Source organism: Bubalus kerabau, chromosome 4 (assembly GCF_029407905.1).
Source record: "Bubalus kerabau isolate K-KA32 ecotype Philippines breed swamp buffalo chromosome 4, PCC_UOA_SB_1v2, whole genome shotgun sequence".
NCBI classification, from domain to species: domain Eukaryota; kingdom Metazoa; phylum Chordata; class Mammalia; order Artiodactyla; family Bovidae; genus Bubalus; species Bubalus kerabau.
In genome coordinates, this window is record NC_073627.1 from 136,945,683 (window position 1) to 136,973,221 (window position 27,539).

The window sequence follows — 27,539 nt, forward strand, 5'->3', positions numbered from 1 at the left end:
TCTGAAGTATTCAATCATCTATCTTTTAACAACACAACTGCCGCAAATGAAAAGCTGTCATGGTTTTGAATGCTAGAACCTTATTTAAGCTGGAACAGTGGACATCTGTATAGAGAACCCCGGAAGCGACACAAACGGGGCGCGAACTCTCCCTACGGAAGGAGGGAGGTGCACCGTTCTGGACGTGGGAGGGGCGGAGGGGCCGGTCAGGGACATGATCTCCTGGATCGCCAGCGCAGCTTCAGCAGGTGCAGCGGGTTGCTGATGCCGATCTCACGCTGGATCTCCGTGTCCAACAGGGGAGGCATGATGACGCCGCTCTTCACGTTGGCTCGCAAGCAGCCACGTACCAGGCTAGCATCCCGACTCAGAACTGGGACTGGAGACAGGAGGCAAGAGGTTATGCATGGCCGTGGAGGGACTGACACACGGGGCCCAGGACGGGGGTGCGGGTGCGGGTGGGGGTGGGGGGGCGCATACACACCTCCAGCCAGACCACAACAGTTGGCCCGTCCCACTGTGAGAAGGCACGCCTTGTCTCCAGGCTTCCTCCAGCAACTCATGCCTACAAGTAACGAAACATTCAAAATTCAAGAATCACTACTACACACGGGTATAAAACAAGTTAACCTAAGTATTTATTCTCTTTATAAATTTGCAAAAGTGAAATAGTATGCATCTCATCATTTTCCTTTAATCTTCTAAGCCATCTACTTAATGAGAGTTCAGACATATTACAAAGAACCCTGAGTCATGAAATGCTGAATGAGTCCCCGCAATTCCTTATAGAATCACATCCTTCCCGATGAAAGAGTTATTGCCAACCTTAAAGGATTCAGAAGTCTGCACATCCAAGGGAGGAGGGTAGTCAAGGAAAAACATCCACTCTTCCCTTTCTAAACAGTGAGGACAGATACATAGAAGAAGAAACCACACCGGGGTCTGAGCAGAGGAACCTGTCCCTGAGAGAGCTTCAGGGATGCACAGCATTTCACACCAGACACACAAAGAGCAGCGCAGACTTTCAACACAGAACACTCTAACACAGCAAGCAAGGAGAGGGGTGGATGGGGGCTGTTTCTATCCTACACTGCTGTTCAGCTAATTAGCTATGTGCTAAATTAAGATACTGGTCATTCTTTTTTGACTAGGCCCCTGTGTGGCTTGTGGGACCCTAGTTCTCCAACCAGGGATCAAACCCCAGGCCCCATGCAGTGGAAGTGCAGAGTCCTAGCTATTGGACTGCTAGGGAATTCCCTAAAGATACACAGTGGCTTTTCAATACACTCAAATGGCATTAGACTTTACTTAAGATTGTGAAGTCTATGTATGGTTAAAGCTCGAAATGGTTCACATCAAATTTCAAGTAACTGTTCCTTTAAGTCAACCTTAAGTTTCCTAGAATAGTAAATATTCTGTTTACTAGGAATAATTATACCAGAAAACACAGCAGGTATCTTAATAGCTCAAGAAGTGAAAGTGAAAGTGAATTCACTCAGTCCTGCCCAACTTTTTGCAACCCCATGGACTGTAGCCTAGCAGGCTCCTCCACCCATGGAATTTTCCAGGCAAGAGTACTAGAGTGGGTTAGTTACCATTTCCTTCTCCAGGGGATCTTGGATCTCCCAGGGATCAAACCCATGTTTGCCACATCGGTGAAGGCAGATGCTTTACCGTCTGAGCTACCAGGGAAGCCCCTTAATAGCTCAGGGAGAGTTTTTAAAAAAGGCAAACTTTTTAAATTCCCATATCCCAGGGGAACAAGGCATGTATCACGTGCCTGGAGTTTGCGTCCCAACCACAACCACCATCCAGAAGCAAATGGAAGACCCGCTTGGCTTCTGCTGGGGTTTATTTCCTTCCTCGGCTATAGGATATTGCATCACTCTGCTGTCACCGGCTCACTCTCAGCTGAAACCTAGCTTTACAGAGACAGCTTCAGAGACGAGCCTGGGGGGCTACCTGCTCTGTGGAACGCTGTGATGACCCTGCTCGGGCCACCCTGCGGGGCTACTTAGCTCAGACCTCCTCTGCCCCCTCGAGGGTCAAATTTGAGACCCCAAGTGCAATTCGTTAAAACACTTGCTTAGCAGTCAACTGACGTGGCATGCTTCCTTGCCTTAAAGTTAGAGTCACAGGAGAAAGACATTCGGAAATACCGTGAATTCTATGGGGAACAGACACGCCCGAGAGAAAGCCACACCATCTGTGGATGACAACGGGCACTTTAAAGCAGGACATGAGCACCACGGTCAAGCTGTCTTTCCTAACAAGATGGCTGTGTGAGCTTCTTCCCATCAAGTGCTACACACGTGGCACCACCCAGACAACAGGTGTGGCCTTGTTTTCAGAGACTGACCGTCCACACAGCCCAGCACCTCCTACGAGGGTTCGCTGGGCTCCCCTTCACCAACACCATGCCCCACTCCTGCAGCGCTGCTCAGCTCAGAGCCTGGAGCTGGGGACGAGCCCCACGGGGAGGCTTCAGGACACACACAGCTCAGCACACCTGCTGACTCGGCTTCCCCTGGAGCTGGCGCGTGACAGTGTCCACCAAGGGGAAGAGGAAAGACAGCATTTAGAGCAGGAGGTACGTGATGCCTGAGGGGAGTCCCCGCACGCCCAGGACACTGCGATGACCAACAGGGATGCGGACGGTCCTGCGGCCTCGGCCTCCCTTCCTCACGGAGCGTGTCCAGCACCTGGTGAGCCCGCAGTGCTCTCCCTGCGACTTTCCACACAAAGTGAAAATCTGAGTTTCACCAACCCTCAAAAATGCTCTGAAAGTGGATGCGTTGGCTGTGTACATTTAGCAATTAACAGAATAACTTTGAGACAAATTGGGCTTAATAGAAAGAAAATAGTTTTGAGAAACAAACTGATTCTCACATCTATAATGCCAAAAATGTTAAACTATATTCAAGTGATTTTTTTTCTGGAATACTAAAACATTTTTTTCACGTTTTATAGATAAGGCATTTTCCCTGAGTCAATGTTGTCTCTGGTTGACTGACAGAACTAAGATTATCCTCTGTGGTCAGAAAATCTTCGTACTTTGAATTGTTCCCTATGAAGCCACCAGAACCTCCTAGAGTTTGCCACGTGTAGCAACAGAGCAAAGAACAACCCACTTGTGCATGTGCGCACACACACACAGAGTTAGACATCCACCTTAACACCAGATCCAGAGAAACCTGCCTACCAGAAAACACACACACGCACACACACACCCCTAGACACAGGCACCAAATCCACTGGGATTCCTTTAAAATTATGCTACCATCACTTTCAAGAGGCACAGGGCTCCTGAAACTGACGACGAGGCGCACAGGCTCCTTACTTGCGGACGTCCCTCAGGTCCCTGTGGCTGGCCGTGCACAGCACCCCGTCTGCAGCCGGTCCAGCCGAAGGGACCGCAGAGAGGTGGGGGTCGAGGTTTCACATTTGATGGTGGTCTTGTCATCTCGTACCTCTTCCCGTAAAGCTGGCAGCTGAGGGAATGAGGTAAGTGTAAAACTGGGTAACAATAGACTGTGTCGAATATGTGAATCTGGAGCTCTGTGAATCTGGAGGTCTCAGGAGAGACTGGCAGCTAGCTGGTCACGTGGAGTAGCTGTCCCCATGACGGCGTTTCTGTCATCGAATGTGCCAGTGCTGCTCTAGTGTGACCACCCCGCCCCCCCAGGTGGCAGGGACCCCCACGTGACAGCCCCCAGGCTCGCTCTCTCCGCCTCATCCACCCTCTAAAAGTTTCCCCAGACCCTCAGTAGGAGTGGGCGCTGCTGCGGGTGTGAGTGTGAGTGTCCTTGTGCCCCATGTGACATTCCACGACTACCCGCAGTCTGTGTTTGCACGCTTCCTCCCGCACTCTTGGGACCAGGAAGCGTGGCAGGAACGCAGAGGCTGGATTCTGCTACAGTCAGGACTTACTCCTGCTGAGTTTCGGGGTGAGTACAGGCTGGCCTGGTCCCGCAAGGGCATGGAGGCGACACCCTAGGACTGGAGGGTCAGCGGGTCTCCGGAGGTCAGCCCGGGAGAGCCCTCAGCAGCAGAGAACATGACCTTGGCACCTGGCTGCCGCCGGAGTAGTCAGAGCAGGGCCCGAGTCTCCCTCGCGTCCATGCACACGGGTGTCCCTCCCACAGCAGCAGTGCTGCTGGCCACGCCCTGCGTGCACGTTCTCAGAGGGCACAGGGCCCAGAGCATCAGGGTTCACGAGGCTGCCCTGCCCTGGGCCTCTCCGTCCGGAGGCCAGTGTTTAACACTGAAGTGCACCAGCATTTGGGGGTCGGCTGCCGCTGAGGGGCCACCGTCCCTTGCAGGTTCTGCTCTGGGTGGTCCTCTGGTGGGTCCAGCCCGGGAGCCCAGCCCTGCTCCAGCCGCTCTGAGAGCACGAGGCTGTCTGCTCTGTCCTGTTCACGGCTCAGCTGGAAAGCTGGATTGAGTTTTAAGTTTTTTTACCAGCAGCTTTTAGCTATATGTCAGAATAAAGTCAGCCACAAAGTTCTCTCCTTGATCTGCTTGGTCCTTTGTGTTTCTCTGGATTCTCAAAGCAGCTGAAGCCCAGAATGGGGTGGGGGTGGGGTGTCTGAAGGGGCAGGGGCTCCGGCACCAGCTGCCGTCCCTGGACTGACTCGTCTGTTTGTTTCCAGTTTACCTGCACTAATTCTGCAGGCGATTATACAGCGTCCAGAATACGACAAAGACTACATTTTGAACTCCATGCAATCTTTAATCTGTTAATACTTGTTATATGGACCCTAAGATATTTTATTACAGAGTTTTTAATTAGTGAAAAATTCATGAATACCACAGAGAAAATATTTTAAAATTTAATGTTTCTTATATTTATGTAAACTTATGACTTCATTTATATACTTACTTTTTCTTGTATATCCGGGCTATGAATCTCCTTTCAGATCAGTTCATGTTCTGATACCTGATTTTAGTCTTTCAAATGAATGTACTGTAATGCTTGTCTGTATAAATCCTATGAACAAATATAGGGCTTTTGTAAATGATGCATTTCTTGTAATTATTCTTGTTTAATTTTTAAATGTTAAACCATGAGAGAAGGGGTTTTACTGCGATTGTAAAATCATCATGACACGGTGTGCATTATCCTTCCAGAATGTAACCAAGCTGTCCAACAATCACTCTGAAATGAGCGAACTTAATTTCAACCAATTGTTGTATTTTAACGACTGACTTAAACTGTACTTTTTTTTCTAGGAAGACATGCTTTTTGTCTGCAGTGTGAAGCGATTTAAAAGTACTGGGTGTTAAATGTGAGCTTCTAATGAAATTTGGGCTGAAAGGATGACTAGAAGACGACTATGAAAATCTCTCCTGTAACCTAGTCTCTGTGGACCTGGATCCCTCGCCTCCAGTGAGACTCTTCGAGGACCAACCGCGGTGCCCTGCACCCGCTGCGGAGCCATCGAGCTCAACACTGAGGGCGCCACATCCCAGACAGACAGACAGACAGCAGAGTGCAGCTCTGACAAAGGCCTTGTTTTTCTTATGTAAATCATCTCTTTACATCTGTTTGTAAACATGTTTAAAGAATGGACCTAGGGGTACATTTTTAGATTTTGATGACATAGCCATTTTGGATAGTTTAAGTAGCAAAGGTAACTTTTACTTTTTCAGCAGCACATTAAAAAAGCTAGTAAGAGATGCGTTCAGATGATGCTGCCTTATGCAGCTGATATCTCGGTAGACAGAGACAGCATGTCTCTCTACATGTGGGTTCTGCCTTTAATTTCCTTGTACAATTCATTGTTACCATTCTGTTTTTCTATTAATCTTTTGTGATCTTCCTGAATATGTGACAAAGTATGTCCAGTCTACTTTTGAACTATTTTTATCACAGTATTATTTATTGCTTTCTTTCAATAAAGTCAGAGCTTCCCTGGTGGCTCAGAGGATGAAGCGTCTGCCTGCAATGCCGGAGACCCGTGTTCGGTCCCTGGGTTGGGAAGATCCCCTGGAGAAGGAAATGGCAACCCACTCCAGCATTCTTGTCTGGAGAATCCCATGGACAGAGGAGCCTGGCGGGCTACAGTCCACGGGGTGGCAAAGAGTCGGACACGACTGAGCGACTTCACTGCACTCACTGCTTCAATAAAGTACTGGAGCAAAATTTCCCGCTGCCAATAGAGAGTGCCGAGGGTAAGCTGTACTCTCAATGAGAACAGACCAGAGCTGGTAATGGGAGCCCGTGTCATCACACGGACATTCTGTTAAGAGAAACGGATGGATACAATGGAAAGGCTAGAAGGCGGAAGTATAGGTGTCCCCAAAGGACGACCGACTAGGTGTTCGTACCCTTGGCTCCGGAGACAAGAGGCTTCATCACTTCAGCATCTGTGGGGACAGGGCCCCTCTGCTGCTGAGGCGTGGGCAGCGGGCCGAGGGTGGGAACAAAGTGCAGGTGTCAAGGCTCACCGTGGATCCCAGGGCGGGGTGGCCGAGGGCAACCCTGATGCGGACCCGAATGATGCACTAGGGAGTGTGCGTGTGCATGCTTGTGTGTGGGAGCTGTTTATGTTATTTTAGTCAAGAGTCTTTATTATTCATATATCCATAGAAACAAGAATGTAGCAAAGGGAGGTGGGAGGGAGATTCAAGAGGGAGGGGATATATGTACACCTATGGCTAATTCATGTTGATGTATGGCAGAAATCAAATCGATATTGCACAGCAATTATGCTTCAGAAAAAAAGAACATAGCAAGGTGGTCAGGAAAGTATGAAAAAAGATTTCTCATATTTATAATCAACTCTGTGTACATCTGGGAGCAGGCTGCCCACCATCATCACACCTCCCACCAGCATTAGACGTTTGCCCCCAGCATCAGGCCCTAGTCCAGGATCAGGACCTCCCCCAGCATCAGGCCTTAGTCCAGCATCAGGGCCTCCCCCAGCATCAGACCCTAGTCCAGCATCAGATGTTCCTGCCCCAGCATCAGGGCCCTCCTACAGCATCAGGTCCTCCCCCAGGACCAGGCCCATAGTCCAGCATCAGGCCCTCCTCCAGCATCAGACGTTCCTGCCCCAGCATCAGGGCCCTCCTCCAGCATCAGGTCCTCCCCCAGCATCAGGCCCTTCCCCAGCATCAGGCGTGGCAGCCCCACTTGTCTGACACTTCTGAGCACCCTTAGGCAGCCCCAGAGCAGCAGGACGATAGCTCTTGCAGGAGGTGCATCTTTAGGAATCACCTGCGGAACAACAGTAGCAGCTGGGGTCTGTTTCAGGCCAAGGAGAGGCAAAGAAGAGGCACTTGTGCCGGAAGCAGCGGTGGGGTGGGCACGTTTCAAAGCTCTGCTTCCTCCCCGAGGGGGCTTTGCTCTCCAGCTCTCTCACGTGGTCACTCGAGGGCCCCAGGGCTGTGTCCTTCCAGATTCACGGTCTCCTCGATATCTCAAGCCCAAGTCCTGAGTTGAGTCCCGGTCTGGTGTGGCAGAGGGCTGGGAACACACAAGCTCAAGGGCTGAAAGGATCCCAGGGGAACAGTCGGGCCCCAGCGGGTGGCAGAGCAGGGGACGAGGGTGGCCGCCCACAGAGGGCCCCGCAGCAGCACTGGAAGGAGAGCAGGGATGCCTTAGTCACTCGGGGACGTTGCCCGGCCTCAGCGCCCAGATGGTACCACCAGCAGCTCTGGGGACGCAGAAAGCTCCCTCGGGCCGTGTGAGTGGGCACTGCTGACCATGGCCTCGGTTTTCATTCCGGTTCCAACTGTCCCTCCAAGGGCTCCTCTTCCGAAGGGCACATTTTCTTGCTGTGGGTGAACGCATCCCTGCTTGTTTCTGTCAGCACTGTTGTCGGTCATCGTGTGTTTTCCTCTTTATGATCTGTGCTTGCTGCTCTTCCAGTTTAACTTAGGAGCAGCCCTTATTTTCTGCATTTCCTAGTTGTCAGCGTTCACTGGGGCTTTCCAGGTGGTTCTAGCGGTAAAGATCCTGCCTGCCACTGCAAGAGGTAACAAGAGATGGGGTTTGATTCCCCTGGAGGAGGGCATGGCAACCCACTCGTCTTCTTGCCTGGAGAATCCCATGGGCAGAGGAGCTAGTGGGCTACAGTCCCTGGGGTCACAGAGAGTCAGACACGACTGAAGCAGTTCAGCACACACTCAGGTTTTAGTTCAGTCGCTCAGTTGTGTCCGACTCTTTGCCACTCCGCGGACTGCAGCACTCCAGGCTTTCCTGTAATTTACCATCTCCTGGAGTTTGCTCAAACTCATGTCCATCGAATCAGTGATGCCATAGAACCATCTCATTCCTGTTGCATCCACCAGAGAGGTGGCTGGGGCTCGGCAAAGTGCATGGTCACACTGCATGGGTGTGAACCTGCCCTCACCACTCCCTAACCGCATGACCATCACTGTCTCCTCCTCTGTAAATAGGGAGGTGGCAGCACCTGTTTGGTAAGGGGCACACACAGCATCTGGTATATAATCAATGCACCATCCATCTCAGCGTTATATTTATTAATAATAAGGAGAGCATTTAATAATCTGCTTTTTCTCTCTTCTCACTTAACTGTGCTCCAGACCATATCTGTTTTACTTACCCCTATACATCCCACACCCAGCACAAACAAGACACTCAACAAATCTCTGGCTGAAGAGGCAGGAACATACCCTGTCCTTCAGGAGATGAAGCCGAGTGAGATGGGGGCCTGATAACACTGTGTGATGAGGAGACACCAGGAGGACCTGTGTGGCTGTGGGATGGAGTAGGGGGCATGGGCAGAACCCATGATGAGCTCCTGGGGATGGGGAAAGTGGCAGGAAGAAGAGGGTGCTGTTCCTTATGGGGTGTCCACAGATTTTACCTCACCCCTCACTGATGAGCCCTTAGGCCGTTTCCAAACACTTGTCACTGTTCTGCAGGAAACACTCATTGCCCAGCTCCTACTCAATCCATTTCATAGAGTATGTTTCTAGCACTGCAGTATAAACATCTGCAATATTCATTCCGTGCTCTGTTCATCCACCCATCTGGCTAGCCATCTGTTCATCCATCCATCCACTCACTAATCCATCCATCCATCCACATATCCATTCATCAACTGATCCAATCATCTCGGACCCTAAAGAAGACAGACGCCTCCTCTGCTCCTCCCAGGAGGACACCCAGTGGGAGTGACAGGAGCCTCATGGGGACAGTGGGGGAGACACAGAAGAGACATGCATGCAGACCCTCCTCCCTCTGAATGGTGAGGCACCCACCTGGTCCTAGCGCCTCCTTTCCGGGGTGTCCAGGCCGGCCCTTCTCCTTCTTGCCAAACAAACGACCGATGGAGGACTTGATGCCCTTCTTCTTTGGGGCTTTCTGCAGCGAGTCCTGGCTGCTGCTGGGGTTGCCCCCGGGGCTGTCTTGAGAGCCTGTCGAGCTTTGGGGAGAGAAAACAACCTTTAACCGGTGCCCTTGTGCAAACACACACCCCTCCACAAGACCTACTGATAGAACTGGCCACCCAGCAACACCCGTGCCTCAACCTCACAGCAGACAGTGGAGTCTGCTTCACAACCACACTCCACACGAGCAATGCAGGCTTCCGGCCACAAACAACGGCCCTGGGAAGCTGAGATTCTCTGCCTGGAGCTCTCCCCTGAGGAGGGCTTCACTCCAGACGAGCTGGTGCAGAGGGCCCTCCAACCCTCCCTCAGGGTTGCTGCTTGGCAGGTGACGACCCTCCCAGAGAAGGCAAGCTCCCCTGCTCTGGGCAGTTCCCCCCACCTCTCACAGGGTGACCATCCCCGGCCGTGCCAGGAGAGTGACGGTCACCGTGTGCAGGGCTGCAGGTCAGGTGACCACATGTGCCCTCCATCGAGTGCTGCCTGGCTCACGACGGGAGCTCAGCAGGTGGGGGTCTGAATGAGGACAGGGTCAGTCACAGGAGGTGACAGACAGTCTCCTGAGAGGAGACCCCTGAGAAAAAGGGAGGGACCCTCAAGAACAAATCCGAGAGGCACGGAGCCATAACCATCAGGAATGCGTCCCAGGCTGGGCAGACCTCTAGCAAGAGCAGGAAGAAATCTCCCACAGGAGTCAACACATAGAGACGGATGTTTTTTAAAATCACTGAGGTCACTGAACTCTTCTACCCCGGCACCTGAAGTTCACCACTAAACACAGGCACCGAATCCAGTGGGATTCCTTTACAATCATCCTTGCAACTCTTTGAAGACAAGAGGCGCAGGGCTCCTGAGACTGACGACGAGGCGCACAGGCCCCTTACTTGCGGGCGTCCCTGATGTCCTCGTAGCTGGCTCTGTGCGGTGACCCCCTGTCCAGCCGGTCTAGCCGAAGGAACCGCAGCAAGGCGGGGGTCGAGGCTTCACATTTGATGGCGGTCTTGTCATCTTGTACCTCTTCTGGTATAGGTGGCAGCTGAGGGAGTGAGGTAAGTGTAAAACTGGCTAACGATAGACTGTGTCAAAAAAGGCAATCACACAGGCTTTACATTATAACCAGAAACTTATTTGAAAACATATTAGCGATGCTATCCGCCAAGTACAAAAAAATGTGTTGTTCTAGCTTAATGCCATCTTAAAGGACTGTCTTGTTCAAGAGAAGCAGGGCCATGGGGCAGCGAGAGCACCCTACTGAGTGCAGAGATCCTGGCCAGGAGCCTCCCTGCAGCCAGGCTCCGCCCTCCTTTGCATCCAGCGACCAGATGGCCCCGACAGGCAGGACAGCGGAGCCACGCCAGCACTGTGAACCCTGCATGGCATGAACTGCCCTGATGAAAGGACTGTGTTCATCGCCAGATGCTGCTCAGGAGCACTACTAGCAAGAGTAAGAAACCTCTCAGCAAAGCCGTCCAGACCTTTCTGTTTGAAGGAGAAAAGGAAACAGCTTGTACCACCACCCAAGATCATGTTTAGTGATGATGCAGGTTACTGAACCCATGACAGCAAGTGAAGTACAGAAAAGGTACCTAACCCCTCCATGCGAGCACCATGTGTCTGGCTTGTATTTCTCAGTAACATACAGACTGGGGGCTACACACTGAAGTGCTTGCAGTTTGAGTGTAATTTGCTCACTGTGGTTTACATAAACTGCTGCTGCTAAGTCACTTCAGTCGTGTCCGACTCTGTGTGACCCCACAGACGGCAGCCCACCAGGCTCCCCCGTCCCTGGGATTCTCCAGGCAAGAACACTGGAGTGAGTTGCCATTTCCTTCTGCAATGCATGAAAGTGAAAAGTGAAAGTGAAATCGCTCAGTCGTGCTCGTAGCAACCCCATGGACTGCAGCCTACCAGGCTCCTCCGTCCTAGGTCTTCACTAAGAACTGATTGGTTTCAACCTAGAGGGCTGGGATGGGGAGGGAGATGGGAGGGAGGTTCAAAAGGGAAGGGATGTATCTGTACCTATGGATGGTTCATGTTGAGGTTTGACAGAAAAGAACAAAGTTCTGTAAAGCAATTACCCTTCAATTAAAAAATAAACTAAAAAATAATGATCTCACCTGGACTCCCAGCTTTTCCGCTGGTCCTGGGTCTGAAGACAGGAAAGACAGTGGTGGCAACAGTGTGGGGAACAGATTAACCCCTTCGGGGTCCAGACAGGTCTCACTTATACAGTTGCTACTGGGTGTGCGAGCCTGGGCACGGTGCCCGGCCTCTCTAAGCCTCAGTGTCCATGTCTGCTGAATGGGGATAACAGCAGCCTGGACCTCACCTGGGTATCTGCGGGATTAGATGACAGACTCGGAAAGCATTTGACACGGTGCCTGGCGCACAGAGTCTCCTGCACACTGCTACCCACCATCATTAAATTGGCTTCCTCCAAATCTAACATCTATGGCTCTGAGTCAGTCATTTGTTTTTAAAAAACTCTAAGCGGAGATTCCATGGTAGTCCAGACATTAGGACTTGGCATTTTCACTGTCGGGACACCAGTCTGATCCCTGGTTGGGGAACTAAGATCCCATAAGCTGTGCAGCATGGCCAAAAAAATAAGTAAAGAAAATTTTAAAAATAATAAATAATACTATGTCTACTATAAATAAGCATGAGATGATTAGAAGGTAAACAAGTGGGATATAGGCAAACTGTTACAATCGTCCCAACGAATGACCTATTTCCAACAGAACCATCAACATATTTTAAGTGGTGGGTGAGTTTCATTACTTCCATTAAAATGTCAATTCTTCACCAGTACATAACCACACAGTGTTCATTCACGTAAAATGATAAGGACTCTCTAATACTTCACAGAGAAACAAAGGCATGCTAAATTACTAAATAGTTTACCTTTCAACAATGCTTCCTTAAATCACTAGGCTGATAGATGCATGCAAAGAAAGGAAGAGAAACCAGATTTATTGTGACTTTGAAGCTAAAACTTCAAGAATCAGCATAGACAAACACAGTATAGCAAAAATGATGGCAAACATAGAAGTGAGATGACGATTTAGAGAACGTGTAACTGGAAACAGAACATTTTTTTTGACCACAGAAATTAAATAAGCTATTCAAGATTTACTAAACACTATAAATTATTACTCAGGAAGATACAATTCTATTACAACATCATGATTTATTAAAGCACAGCATTCTCTACAATAAAGGGTCTTAACAGTTGTCTCTTCTCAGCCAAACTTCTCTATACGTTAGTTTCTCTTAATAAAAAAGATGTTATACTTTAAAATAGTGATTTAACTGATGAGGAAGTTACCATAATACCTATTTTAACACTGAACAAATCTAACCACCTATTGGATATTAATGTAAAATGCTTACCTAGAATTTGATTTAAAATTTCTCAAAATAAATGTATTAAAGCAGGTTCCCTGTGAAAATATGTAAGAATGGAAGCTAGCATAATAGCAGGTGCAGTCTTTACATTTTATTCACCAGAGAAGATAGTTTTTTAGAGAGTCTAGTAGAGACATTAACTGTGCAAAAGCTGATGAGATTTATAGGCTTAAATACAAGCACCAACATAGAAAGGATATTGTGTCAAAAGTCCATTAATTCTACACTTAAGAAGATCATTTCTATAGGTAAGGATAATCTCATTTATGAATTACACATGATATGTAGTTGAGGATCCATCTACATTACGCTTCTAAGTACATAGTGATAGGCTAATTCAAACTTACTGCTCTGGGGGAAAAACACCATTTAATGAGACATGAAGACAAAGCACAAACCCGACTAAGTGCACCCACAGCACTGCTATGACCTGAGCAGGTGGGAGGACGGGGAAGGGGAGATGGATGGGTGAACTACAGCCTCGGGGGCGAGGGGGGGCAGTGGTGGGAAGCTGGGCTCTGAATTGACAACCACTAAGCAGACAACAGGATGAGCCAGGAAATCAAAACCAATGATGAAAGCAGACGCACCGTCAGAGAAATCCGACAACAGGACAAAATATACACAACTGTTCTTTTACAAATACTCGGAAGGAAATCAAGCATGAAACCACAGAGAAATCGTCAAAGAATTTTAAATATCAACTAATTAGCCAGTGATGCAAATTAGAAAAACAGTGTCTCCAAAGACCACACAATGGACTAGTTACCACTTCACATGCCGCTACAATGATTCACACTTAATTTAATGATATGCTGACTAACAATGCAGCTAACATGAAGTGGGTGGAACACCAAAAAAGGGACAATACAAGTGCAGTGACAAAGCCGAGTGTTGTGAACCTGATTTCATGGGTGAACAGCGATGCACTCACAAAACCTAAGCAAGCAGGGAAGAAAGCTGGGACACGTGCTTCAGAGCCACACACTCTGTCACCAAAAGCCCTAGGTCGTCATCCCGTTTTCAGACTCGGAAGAGTGAAGAAGCCCGACCTCTTCCCTGGGGCCCTGGGGCACCGGGCTTTTAACCTGGTTTCACAGGCAGAGCTGGCCTGAGCGCACAGCCAGGCCCATCAGCAAGCAGACCAGTTTAGATTCCTGGTTTGGTTCCCGCCGCACGCCCTGCACCCTGCAGCCGGGCATCCCCAGTGGGAAATGTGCTGCCCGGTTTCCACACGCCGTGAGAGCTGCCTACGGTTACTCTCACGAAGCGGTCTGCTCCCTGAGAACAGCAACTTCCCTGCAGCTGCTGTTGTCCCAGCACAGGCCAGGCCCAACGTTACAGAGGCAGGCTCTGGCTGAGTTCATGATGACGTGCTAAGCCGGTGGTCCAAATATCAAGACTAATTTGTCGCTGTGCGATTATGGAATGATCTCGCTCAGTTGTGTCCGACTCTTGGCGACCCCATGGACAGTGGCCTACCAGGCTCCGCGGTCCATGGGATTTTCCAGGCAAGGATACTGGAGTGGGCTGCCATTTCCTTCTCCAGGGGATCTTCCCAACCCAGGGATCATACCCGGGTCTCCTGCATTGCAGACAGATGCTTTACCGTCTGAGCCACTAGGGAAGCCCGATGAAAAACTAGGCAGTTTTAAAAATCTTAGACCTCTGAGTGTAGCAAATGTACCTGATTTTCTTCTGGGTGAAAAGAGAAAAAACAAACAAACAAAAGAAAAACAGTGTGCTCGGAGAGGAGCACAGACACATACCAGAGTCATGATGTCCAGCTTGTCTACTTTCCGCGCCGGGCTGCGCCGCCTCCTTCGGGGCTTGGAGCGCCCTCTGCTGGGCGGGAAGGAGCTGGCATGCGAGGAGGCGGGATTCAGGTTGAGGGAATTCAAGGTTTTAAAACGACGAAGGTTACTTGGGCTCCTCTTGCCCACCCTGCTCTCAATCCCCTCGGCCTTTTCTTGGATCAACCTAAAATAGAATAAAATCACCACCTGCATTTGTCACCAGAGGCATGTGTCTGGACAACAAATTTGGGCTTGCACTCTGTGTCACGATTAGCGAATTCCACCAACAGTTGCTCAATTAACATCTCAGCAAAAAGGTTCAACTTTCCCTCTTTGGAATATTCTCAAACTTAAAATAACTTATCATTGAGTCTTACAAAGTGGTCCCTGATCATTCACGTTTGATTTGACTTATTTACTCTACCATTCTGATGGGGTCTGGGTGGCGACTCTCTCCATGTGAGGAGATACCTGAAGTTGACAACCTTTACCTTCCCTGCCCTCAGGGCAGAGATGCACGTCAGTGCCTCAAGTCTTTTCCATTGGGAATCCGGAACTCTGTATAACCAAAACAGCTATTCATGAGCAAGCTGGAGTTTCTAAACACGAGTCTCCAGACCAGATGAAGTGCTGAGTTGCTCTTTTAATTTTTTTTTAAAGGTTGTATATGTACAAACGCATCACTTGAAGTTCTCCACCAGCTTTGCGTGAGTTTCTGGATTCATGTCAATGTGCTGTATTAACCTAGAATTCAGTTACTGCTCTTCTCCCCTAATGTGTCGTGGATGATTTTATATACAGGTTAAATGCATGATTATGCAAATGGTTTCCAAATTAAAATACAAGATCCTTACAGGTAGTAAACTCTCAAGTTTCACTTCTACTTATACATCTTGAACGTTTTTCACTGTTGACAAGTTGATGGACAGAATTTACCATTTACATCATGTCAACTTGTTGCATAAGGAAAAAATCACTTTTACCTGACCACTTGCTGTAAAAACAAAAATATTAATATATAACCGTTCCAAATTTCCTACGGGGATGGGGAAAGACAGTCTTTCTGAGCTTGTCTGTGGCTCAAACACGGCCCATAAGGCAGTCTGTCTCGGCATCAAAAGTGCAGGCGGCACCATCTGCGTTTGCTGGCTGTGCCGTTCACCCCTGCCTTTTGCCCGAGCCCCCGCACTCGACCGGCAGGAACGGGCACCTCGGCCAGGGCTGACGGGACAAGAACAATCTGAGCAGCAGCTCTGCCAGGTCCTGTGCAGGGTCACCGGCCTGTGGCCACTCTGAACGTGGACTCGGGACGGGAGGCACAGGTGCGCGGGTGTGGCACCAGGCAGGCCTCGGGGCCCCCAGCCACACGGCTGCACCCAGACCCAAGGCCCCCTGCTCACCACGAGGCAGGCCTTCGGGTTCTATCCTGTTTTGTAAACTGTTAGAACTGCCAAGACTGTGTCTAAAGAAAACATTTTAAATATATTGATGAGATGAGAAAAACTCAAACACATGTCCTGAGAGTAACATACAGTAACATATCACTATCTTACAACAAGCCAATCTTCACACTTTTTAAGTTAAAGTTAAAGATTAAGTTAAAAAGGAAATGCAGATCTGAGTGGGAATTTGCCAATCCCAGAACCCCAGCTTTTCTGTTCCAGGTGGCTTTTCACCAGAACGTGGGAGGCTCCGAGGGACACACGAGGGCGAACCCTCAGTGCCGGAGGATGCACGGGCCGCAGGAGACACCTCCTCGGCACCTCACCCACCTTGGGGCCCAGAGCTGAGAGGGGGACACCCCACAACACCCGCCCCCGCAGAGTGCCGACACCACACTGTGGACAGAATGCCCTGGCTGACTGAGCTCTATAATCAAGGGCAAGCTCAGAACTGAAACTTCTTGAAGCAGACCTGAAGTCCGTTTTCTTACTAAGGAACACTCAGACTTCTCTAAGCAGAAGACAGCTCCTCAGAGGAACCGAGTTTCCGGGGAGTTGGGCTCAGGCGCACCCACCGGATCTCTTCGTTGATCTTGGCCAGCTGCTCCTGAATCATCATGGCCAGAGTCTCAGCATCGGCCTGCCCGCTGGGCGACAGCAGAGAGGCCGAGCTGAAGAGGGTGACCCCGTCACCCTCGCCGTCAGACGCGCCCTCGTCACTCTCGAACGCCTGGGCCACGTTGGCTAGCACGCTGGCTTGCTGCCCATGCTCCCGGTCCTGATCCTTCAGGGGCTGCACCTGGGCACGACAGGACCACGTCTCGTCAGCGACATTCTGGGCAGCTCAAGTCTATCAGGAACTGAACACAATTTTACATGGAAGCCCTGACTTTGGACACATGGGCCATGCTTATGAGACACTGCCATCTCTTAAGCGAGCAGTACTGAAGAAACGGGCAGGAGGAGACTCCAGTTCCTAGATGGCCTGGTGACACTCAGGTCTTAGTGTGGACGGAAGGCAATCCTATGAGGTTATTCACAAGGGTGGGCTGATGGAGTCAGAGACAAAAACCGAAAAGTAAAAAAATACATCCATGCTTCCATCAGCCACGCTGAAGGAAAATTAGAAAAAAATCCTTCAGCTCCGCAGCCGCTGGGTCCCCCCTCAGAGGTTATCACTGGTACTAGTTCACCGGGGAGTGCCGTCCTTGCGGGTTCCCAGCCCTCCGTTTCCCACGCTGGTCTGAACACACACAGACAGGAGCGAGCAGGGGCAGCCAGGGGACGGGAGGGCCAGCACCCCCGTGGCTCTCCTCTCCAGGCACAGGCCCTCGGGCTGTTCTGGGGATGGCCCCTCACACCGCGACGTCGGCTCTGTCATCTGAGACGCATGGGAGAGTGCCTGCTGGGCCCCATGCCACCCTCCCGCTCTCACACCTCACACCCTTCTCTCCACAAGTCTCTCCCCCCTGCCCCACTCTCTGCCAGGTCCTGCCTTGATTTCCCAGATATGACCTCAAAGCAACCAAGGGGCAGCCTCGAGGTGCTGGCTTGCCGGCTCCCTGTCCCCCATGGGCAGTACCCTCGCCCTCTGTCTGTGTCACGACCCCTCCCCAGGGCTGGGCCACCCCTTTTTGAGCTCACGGAAATAAAACCTGTCACAGCTTCCCCAATAAGGCATTGGCATTCAAATATTTTTAAAGCAAAACAAAAATTGACTTTGAATTGGCTTAGTCATAAACAGCATCTCAATCTCAACAGCCTCTGAATAGCAGTTCTGAAAGTAAGGAAGTGCACCCCCGATCAGGAGACCTTGTCCTCTCTGCCTAAGCAGGGAGGGAGCCTCACTGCAGGTCTCATGATGGGAGTCAGAACCACAGCCCCCCGGGAGCCCGCGTGTGAGGCTCTGCAGTCAGGCCCAAGAACACAGGTATGGTGGGGACAGTACTGACACTTGAGGCTGGACCTGGGATCCCCACTCCATTTCCTGAATGGTCTGTATCACCATGTGGCTAACCCTTCTGGGAAACCTCTCTCAGGACTCTCTGATGCGAGCCCCCACCATCGCCCTTTCCTGACAGGCCTTCTGTCACAGCAGAACTATGGTTCTCCTCCTGCCTAGGAGCAGCCATCCTATACACACACACCATGTCTGGACCAGTAGTTGGGCATGTGGGACTCTAGCGCCACGTCCGAGGCAACCACCTCCACACCTGGGCACCATGGGCCTCGGGCTGGCACCCTCAGGTCTGTCTGAGGGGCATTCATAAGGTCCAACTGTATCCCGAGCAGCTCCCCGGCCTGGCTGGTCAGAGCAACAAGCAGCCTCTTTGAACGTGGGGACCCCCTGGCCCCTGCCCACCACCTACGGGTGACCACATCTGGCCCTGCTCCCGAGGTTGGGTGCCTGGACCAGCAGACAGGGCTACACACACACACTCGACGGCAGAGAAGGGAGCAGCGGAGAAAGCAGCACTGGCCCCCGCCCAAGCCGCGTCTCTGGCCCGGACACGGCCTCCCCATCAGCACACGCACCCACAGCAGCTCCTTCTTGTTCTCCTCCAGTTGGGCCTCCATCTGGCGCAGCCTCTCCTTGATGGTACGGTGTCTCTCTTCCACCTGTCGGCCAAGAAAAGCGTCAGCTCCGCTCGCAACGACCCTGTCCTGACGACACGCGGGCTGTGACCGCAGGGGTGGCAAGCGGGCTATGCTCTGTGCAGACCACTGGCCCTGGGTTCCCGGGGGGGGGGGGGGGGGGGGCACGCCCGCTCGCCTGCTCACGCAGCCAGCGCGGCTTCGCGTGTGACACGTGGCTGACGGAGGGTGCTGCTGACCGGCTCGTGAGAGGAGACGTGCTCGCCCCCGCCCCGGGCCCCGCACCCGCGGCCGCTGCACAGCCTCCTCAGACTGCCTGTGGCCAGCCAGCGCGGGCAGGGCAGTGGCAAGCACGGGACGCACAAGAGCACACGTTCTACCTTCCTAAGCTGGGAGGTCAGTTCCAACAGTTTAGCCTCCTTAGTGACAGAGCTTCCGGAAGACCAAAGTTCAGACTACAAGGCCGACCGGGGACAGACAGCAGAGATGTCAGGGGAGAGAAGAAACCAACCCTTGAGAGGAAGATCACAGGCAGAAGGGTGCCCCCTGGCGGCTATTAGTGACCCTGCTCTGGGAGGGTTTGCGAGCACCCGGCACCACCGGCCTCCCGCGAATGGCAGGCCCCTCAGCCACTCACTGAGCTCCGGGCAACGCTCCGGACAGCCGCACCAGCACAGGCCCACCTCTCCATGCCCAGCCAGTACCCACCAGCAGTGCGGGGCCACACCTTGCCCACCAGAAGGACGGGGTGGCTGGCGGGCTGTGCGGACCATGCCCCCAGCAGCGCCACGTCTCCGGGACGCGGCCTCTCACCCGCGGGCTCCCGGGGACTGCAAGCTGGGAGTGGGGCCCCGGGTCTGCACCATGCCCCGCTGTGACTTACTCAACAATGTATGAATCAAGACTTAAAACTGTGTTCATTACAGAGCTATTTTGGCCATCTCTTAAACGAGAATGGGATTTTTCTAGCTCTCTATCCTGCTAGGCTTTGAGGTGCTGACTGAACTCTGAGCAGCAGTGACTTGGAGCTGAAGCGTCCTGGGGACACTCAGAACACAGGACAAAGCTGGAGGGAAATTAACGGAGGGATGACAAGGGAGCCGGGACTGTCTGACACTCAGGGCGTGCTCCTATCTCAGCCGGGCAGCACGCTCCCCGCGTCTGCGCTCCTTTGTGGACTGAGCAGCACGGGGAGGGGCACGGTGGGACAGCATGGAACAGGCCCTTCCCCGCCCGCCCCCCAGGGAGCCAGAGCAGCACCTTGGAGAGCGCGGCCACCCGCTGAGCCAGCTCAGCCTCCCCTTCTGGCAGCGTCTCCGCCCTGGGCAGCGTCTGCTGCAGCTTCTGCTCCTCCAGCTCCAGGTGCTCCTGCAACGGTCGCTTTTTATCCTCCTCCTACAAAGGGAGAGCAGAGCATCCAAACAGGCCAAGTGGTGTAGCCGCTGCCGTTTTTAGTAAGCTGAGACAAAACCTAAATGCACGTGTCTACTGGATTAGTTCTGTTTCGGAAGCAGCGTCACGGTAATTTTTCTCTCTGTTCCTGGGCTTGGTCTCAGTGGGCAGAACACCTCGTGCAAGAGTATTTGCTTTTCCTAAACGTCCCCAAAGAAGTCTTTAAAAAAAAAAAAAGTTCTTATATATTAAAGAAGGTCAGTTTTCTGTAGAAGTGTATTCATTCTTCTTGACAAGGGAATAAGGGTTCAGTACTGACCCTTCTTAAAACATCACCAGAATCATCATTTGAAGGGAACCCTACCGACTACAGATTGCCACAGGCTTGTAAGCCAAAACATGTCTTTCATCTCCTCTGAAACAGACCTGATCAGAGTGTGCCTGGTGAAATGCCAGTCAACTAATATTTGTAAATGCACGATTATTCTTTTAACAGATCTTCTTACTCTGAAAAACTTTCAATGTAGAACATTTAGATTCTTGTTTGAAAAAGAAAAAAAATTAAGTTATCTATACGCTCGGGTTCCTGAGAGGTTAGCATTTGTTTCTAAGCAGCTTTCTTATGTTTTCTGTGTGCGTATTCCTCTATGTACATACATAAACAATATGATATGCTTTAAAACCCTCAGAAAACAACAGCATATGGTACATAGTATTTCCTGATCTGCCTTTTACAGCCATTATTTTGTATATCATAATGCTCTTAATTAGCATTCCACATCATAAATTTCAATGGCTTTCTAGGATTTTATTTTTGTGGTGGGGCCAATGATACACTTTGTCACACACCAGATGGACTCACTTTGTTTTGGAGAAGCCAGATTTGGTTTTCCTGGGTAAGTCCTGATTATCTGAGACCACACGGGAACAGGAGCGAGTAAAGCTCACCAAACCATAGGAAGTACACACCCTAATCAGACTGGAGCTCTAACCCTGCCTTTTGTCACAGTGACCCCAGTTCCCAACAGGCAGCCAGCTGCCCTGAAGTTCCCTGCTGCTCTCTGCTCTTTCAGGAAAAATGCTAACAAGCCAACAGATTCAAGTCAAGTAAAACAAAAGAGTCAGGAGTGGAATTCCACAAAATGGTTAAACCAAATCCCAAATCATTCAAACCTGTAAGTTGCAGTCACCCTCAGTTTTTAAACATTGTATTTCTTTTCAGTACAGTTGATTTATCATGATGTACATCCACACTTTTGAGCACAGTATTTTCGGGTCATAAGAACTTTACACTGGGACTTGATTTCCAACATGGGAGTCACATGAAAAGGTCTTTACCTTCCTTCCTCAGTATTCACTACTATAAAAGTCAGACACAGGTCAGTAAAGGCCATTACCTGTCGATGCAGAGAATCCTTATTTGCGATTTCATTTTCAGGTTTATCATCAAGGTCATGCACAGAGGAGGCTTTGCGCTGTGCGGCGAGGTAGCGTTTCTCAAGTGTAGTGATTCTCTTCTCCATGTCCTCCTTCTGGGCCATGGCCTACACCGGGCATTACAGAGGAGAAAAGTAAGTCATTATCATGGAATACTCCAGCACACTTAAGAGTAAAAAAGCTGGACTAAATCCTAAGTTTCAAATCAAACACAAAATTAGCATCCTCAAAAGTAAACTCCTAGACATGGCAGTTTTCTTAGACGTGAGCAAAATCGTGCGTACCTCAAATGTCACATTTGCCACGATGGCACCCATCTGTCTTAATGTCTGTCTGGCCACTCGATTTACCAAGCTTCTTTTCTACATAATAAACCCAAACAGCAAACAAAAAGTACACTAAACTACCCTGTCATTGCAAGAATTCCAGGAGGGAAGGGATCTGGCATGAAACGAGGACCTCTGTCTCCTACACCATACAGGCGTGCTTGACCCAGAACAGGGAGGGACCTTCAACAGATCCAACAGGGAGCTCTGAGGTTCATTTCCTCAGGTAAAGTGGGAAAAATCTCATGCAATTTCCTCAAAATTAAAGTAAGAATATCAATGAGTGGAAACACAAGTCAAAGTGTAACACAACTGGAAGCAGCCTTCTCAAGCCTAGTTCTTCTAAAGCAGAGTTACACCACATGTGTGAAACGCTCACACCAGGACCAGAACTTGCTGCCGGTGCAGCTCCTGTCCGCCAGCTCAAACTCCATTTCAGGTCCCTCCGTAGTCACTAAGTAACCAATGTAGTCCTGACATTAAAAGTGAAAGGTTCTAAAAACGCTTTTTCCAGAATTCTCTACATATTAAACTCTGCCACCTAATCTCCTATTGCCAAAGAGTAATGTGAACAGGTTATACAAAGATGTGCAAATATTTCTGTTTTGAGTTCTCACACAGAATTACTCACACCAAGCTACTAAACAAGTCCACCTGCTGGAAAACATGTTGGAGGGGTTCTCTCTGAGACGGTCTCACGGTGGAGGGGTGGGGCAGGGTGGGCTGTCTGCCTGTGTACAAAGGAAAGCTGAGGAGGAGGCCTGAGCCCCCAGCACTCTTCTGTTTTCACAATGACTGTTAGGTAGTTTCTCATAAATCATGATACCCGCAGACATGACCACCAGAAGCATCATGATTCTACATGTTACACAGCACGGGCCTGAGGATCTGAGGGTGAGCAAATGCCACTCGTCTTGTCTGACCGCCGTGTCACTGTCACACATCCCTTCCAGGAGCGGAACCTCAGAAACTAGAGAAGATGGCCAGGCAAGCTGCCTCAGCAGAGCCCACACAGCATGCTCCCATCTCTCCGAGAGAACGGGCTCCACAGACGTCACCAGACTCGCCTGAGTGAATCAGAAGGAAATTTCAGCATCATCGGGAATACATTCAACAGGCAGGTAGGGGGATGAACTGGGAGACTGGGGTTGGCACATATACACTACTGATACTATGCATAAAGTCAACAATGAGTAAGGACCTACTGTACAGCACAGGGAACTCTACTCAGTGCTCTGTGGTGAAGTTAATGGGTAGGAAATCTAAAAAAGGAGATGTGTGTGTGTGTGTATATATATGTGTATATTTATGATTGATTCACTTTGCTGTACAGCAGAAATTGACACAGCAGTGTAAAGCAACTATACTCAAATCAATGAATGAATGGATGAATGAACTTTTTAAAAAGGAACACACTAGGCCCCCTAGAACTTGTAGAAATGAGCAGCCCACACCCAGGGTGCAGCACAGCGCTAGGGCTACCCTTATGTTGGTCCACTGCCAACGGACCGCCTGGACCAGGCCTCTTCTACCCCGAGACCTCGACGCAGAGGTGGGGAGGCAGCCAGTTGCGGTCTCGCCAGAGCTCTGCTCTTGCTCACGCAGCCATCCCCAGGCTGAGACCACCGGGAGAACAAGGGACCCACATTCCACCTCAGGACAACAGACACGTCCACCGTCACTCACTTCGCGGAGGTCCCGCTCTAGTTTCACGTTTACTTCCTCGGACTTGAGGAGATCCTTCCTGGCCGTGTCCAGGTCCTCCTCCATCTCTGTCACCTGGGCAGAGAGGGCTGCCAGAAGCTCCTTCATCTGGCTCAGGAGCTCCTTCATCTGGCTCTTCCGCAATTGGTTGTTTATGATTTCCTGGAGCTGGATCACCCGAGCCAGAGAGCCGTCGCGGGTTCTCTAAGGGGGAAAGGAAGCCTTAGACAGCCTTGTTTTGGGAGGCAGGGAACACAGCACTTCCGGGCAACCGGTGAGGTCAAAACTGCCTTCTGTGCTCTGGAGCTCACACGACTGCCACAGTCTCACAGAACTACATGGTGCTTTGGTGAGAGGTCCCAACAGCCCTGCACAGACTGGATGGGAAGACGAGAACCAGATCGAGTGAGACCGGGGACTTGCCTTTCCATCGGCGCTTGGCATGTTTTCTTGCTTGGGATTTACATCAAGCACCCCGTCCATCAGTATCTTTTCCGGGTTTTTCTTCTCTTTAAGAATCATCAGCTAAAACCAAAAGTTTGAATCACAATAAAGAAATAAGTCAAGACAGCAAAACTCCATTTGGAAAAACTCAACTCAAAACTGAAATACAGCATAAAAAGAAAATACATGGTGATGCTATCCATCCCAAAGAGAACCAGGTGATTAGAGTCAGAATTTTGTCTTCTACTGGACAAAGGGGGTACTTAAGAGATCCTGCAGCTCTGAGCCACAAGTCTAGGTTACTAGTCATTAAAATAACCCAAGTGGGAGGGTCCTCAATCAGAAAGATAAATAACATCTGATGTCCACTACAGCCTTCATACTTCTTTTAAATGAAAGGATACAAATGACAAACCCTTCACGGAAACTACACGATGACTGATCAAACTTATCTCTTTATGTGTGGCACCTAATTCTTCTTCTAACAAACTACACCTTTCAAGTGCTCCTCGTAATCGCTCTCAACTGAAATAAAAGGGGCCGAGTCACTGTGTGTTGAAGTGTGTATATATGTTAGTGCACGTCTTAGTGTACACTCACCCTAATTTAACACGGCTACTGTAACAGAAGACATTTAATACATCTCATTGATCTTAACGTCAAGAAAATCTGCTTATTAACAGCTTTAAATTCTAAGTTAGAGAGGGAAAAAAAAGTTCCTAAAATAATCCTATTACCTAGTTTTTAATTGCAAATTGATATACAGAATATAATAAATCTTGAGACATTTATGCCAACTAATACTTTTTACCTGGGGCTTCCCAGGTGGATCAGTGGTAAAGAATCCACCTGCCAATGCAAGAGGGCAGGTTCTATCCTTGGGTCGGGAAGATCCCCTGGAGTAGAAGATGGCCACCCACTCCAGTATTCTTGCCTAGGAAGTCCCAGGGAGAGAGGAGCCTGGTGGGCTACAGTCCACAGGGTCGCAAAGACTTGGACATGACTGAGCATGTACACAGGCAACACTTTTTAACCATATAACATTCTGACTTCTTACAGAAAAAATGTATTTACAAGAATTCAAGAAGCTCAAAAGTCAACCAGTTACATAAATACAAGCATCATCCACCTAACAAGGCAGCAAGTGTCCAAATCCAGGACGGCCGGGTGGCGGGTACCTTCTCGTCCAGGGCCTTGTGGTACTCAAACAGTGATTTCAGGGCCGTGAGCACCTCCACCTCGCTGCTCATGCCGGCCGGGGACTGCGCCTGCTGCTTGCCCATCTTCATCCGGAGGGACGGCACATAGCGTGAAACCAGGCATTCCAGGTGCTCCAGCAGCAGCTGCAGGGCGGGGCCAAAGGAGCACCTTCAACCTCATACTTGAATTCAGGGCCGATAACTCCTCTCAGCCTCATGCTAACACCGAAACCATGCTAAGGCAAGTCGCAATCCCGCCAGTTCAGTCGCAAGTTAGAGTGGACTTCCCCAGTGGCCTAGTAGTTAAGACTCCACACTTCTGCAGGGGTCCTGAGTTTTAATCCCTGGTCGGGGAACTAAGACCTCACACACACTGTAGCATGGACAAAAATGTAAGTTAAGAGAACTCCCCCCTCAAATGTACTAAAATTATATTAGCTCTCATCATCAATTTGAAGCAAAGTATGAGAACCCCGATCTGATCCACCCCGGTCTGCTCAGTGGGAAGATGTGAAAAATGACTTGAAAACCAGACAGAGTTTAAAGACAGCAACACGGAACCCAGTGGTGACCCCCGTGGGGCAACTGTCCACACGTGAGAATCCCCCTACTGACCCTGGTGTTGTTCCTTTCAGCTCTCATCTCGGCAATCTCTTTTCCTCTTGCTAGAAGCTGCTCTTGGCATGCACTGACTTCTTCCGTAGGTGATGCCAACTCCTAGAAAACAGTTAAATGAGTAAGTAACTAAATGCAAACACAAATTAAAAAGAGAGTGAGACTGAAGACTGACCCTGTCAAGTCTCTCCAGCCTCCACACAGAGGGTCTCCCTGCCCCTCCGGAGAAGAGGGGTCCGCTGACCCCATGACCACACAGACCACCACAACTCAGACCAGCCTTTAGCCTCCACCTCGATCTGGCAGGCACACGGCAGGGGAGAACCTGGAATCCAAGCCTGCCTTCTCAAGACCCAGGGAAGTCTGAGAAACTTTCCTAAACATAAACCTAACAACAAACTGGACAAAGAGGTTCTTAAACGACACACAGACCAGTGACCTAGAACCACTGGGGACAGGGCAGAAGAAAGGGAAGATCTACAAGGCCACCAGGCTTTGGAGTGTTCCTCTGGGAAAAAGGCTGATGGCACCCCACAGCCATCTGTTAGCCTGACCCCACTGAAGTCACACAGTCATTCAATAAACTGGTTAAAGGGTTAAATTCATGTTTTATGTATTTTATCACAATTTTCATGCACACGGTGCCATCTACGTGGTGAACTTGCTCAAACTGAACCACACGGCATCTTTCATTCTTCTATTTTTCTTCACACACATAAAAAAATGCTGGGCCGCATATCCCCTACTACACACTGAGCATTCAGCACCTAGAACACTGCCCAACACTTGTAAGAGGCATGTAGTAGACATGTGAACTATGAGGGTGTATGTTATACATGTAAGCAGTAGGTAGCCATCATTAAAATACTGGACACACTGTTCTGTGCTTTGTAAGATGGGAGACGATAAGGGGCTTAGCCTTTCTGCTTCAAGGACTGACTCTATAGCTCAATCCACGTGCCCCAGTGACTCCTCCAGCCAGCGTTTCCCTTCTGGTGGGGCCCCCGGCCATCCTCCACGCAGCACCTGCACAACCACTTACAAGGTCAACCTGCTGGGGTCGATCTTGCCCAGAAGACCAAAACGCCCTGGCTGGCAGGGACCCCCGGCAGGGCCCACAACCATGCTAACAAAATGAAACACAGCCCCAGTGCTTCACTGGGTAAGGGACAATCCCACGGGCCCAGCCCCCAGCTGTTCTCACGTCAGTCCGCTCCGCTTCCAGAACTTGGGCCGAGGCCGAGGTCTTCCTTGTCTTGGCTTTTGCCTTGGGGTTGCAGCGCTGGAAAAGTGCCCATAGGCGGGCCCTTCTGCGACCCATCCTCGCGTATGGGGGCAGTCCCCCACTCGGGGGCAACTGCTGTTTCACGGTTAGATAGCTCAGCACCGGAGCTATCACCACCGATCTCACACTACGGCCACCGCTATTCACACTACAACCACTGCTCTCACACTCACCACTCTCACACACCGCTCTCACACACCACTCTCACACACCGCTCTCACACACCACTCTCACACACCGCTCTCACACACCACTCTCACACACACCGCTCTCACATACCGCTCTCACACACCGCTCTCACACACCGCTCTCACGCACCACTCTCACACACCACTCTCACACACACCGCTCTCAAACTATGACCATCAGCACTGCTGTCTCTAGAAGAAATGGCACGAAGGCTCTGCCTCCAGCATGTCTCCCAGGGGCCAGAGCCTGAAACCCACTCAGTCACAAGGGGCTCCATGGCAACAGGGGGGCTGGGCTCAGGCCCATCATCAGGGGTGCACAGAGGGGGGAGGGGCTGCCAAAAA

At 50.4% G+C, this 27,539-nt stretch overlaps 1 pseudogene; it reads right to left on the reverse strand.

The window, feature by feature from the left end:
• Positions 1 to 84: 84 nt before the first annotated feature.
• Positions 85 to 27,042, reverse strand: LOC129650979 (liprin-alpha-1-like; annotated as a pseudogene).
• Positions 27,043 to 27,539: the final 497 nt, after the last annotated feature.